This window comes from Habropoda laboriosa, unplaced genomic scaffold (genome assembly GCF_001263275.1).
Source record: "Habropoda laboriosa isolate 0110345459 unplaced genomic scaffold, ASM126327v1 scaffold11, whole genome shotgun sequence".
NCBI lineage: Eukaryota > Metazoa > Arthropoda > Insecta > Hymenoptera > Apidae > Habropoda > Habropoda laboriosa.
In genome coordinates, this window is record NW_017100150.1 from 497,363 (window position 1) to 497,590 (window position 228).

Here is a 228-nt window from a genome sequence, read left to right on the forward strand (position 1 = left end):
AAATAATATTATAAATAATAAAAAAGAAGTAAAAGCAGACCAGTAATTAAACTGTTAAATAAAATTATCTGAAACTATACGCAAAACGTTAAACGTACATTTTTCTTAAATCTGTTTTTAATCTGACATTTATAATACTATAAGAATAAATTAACTGATCAACTTTAAATTTTATACTCATACATATGAAGTACATACTGCTTTATTGTTATTATCGGAATCAATGAA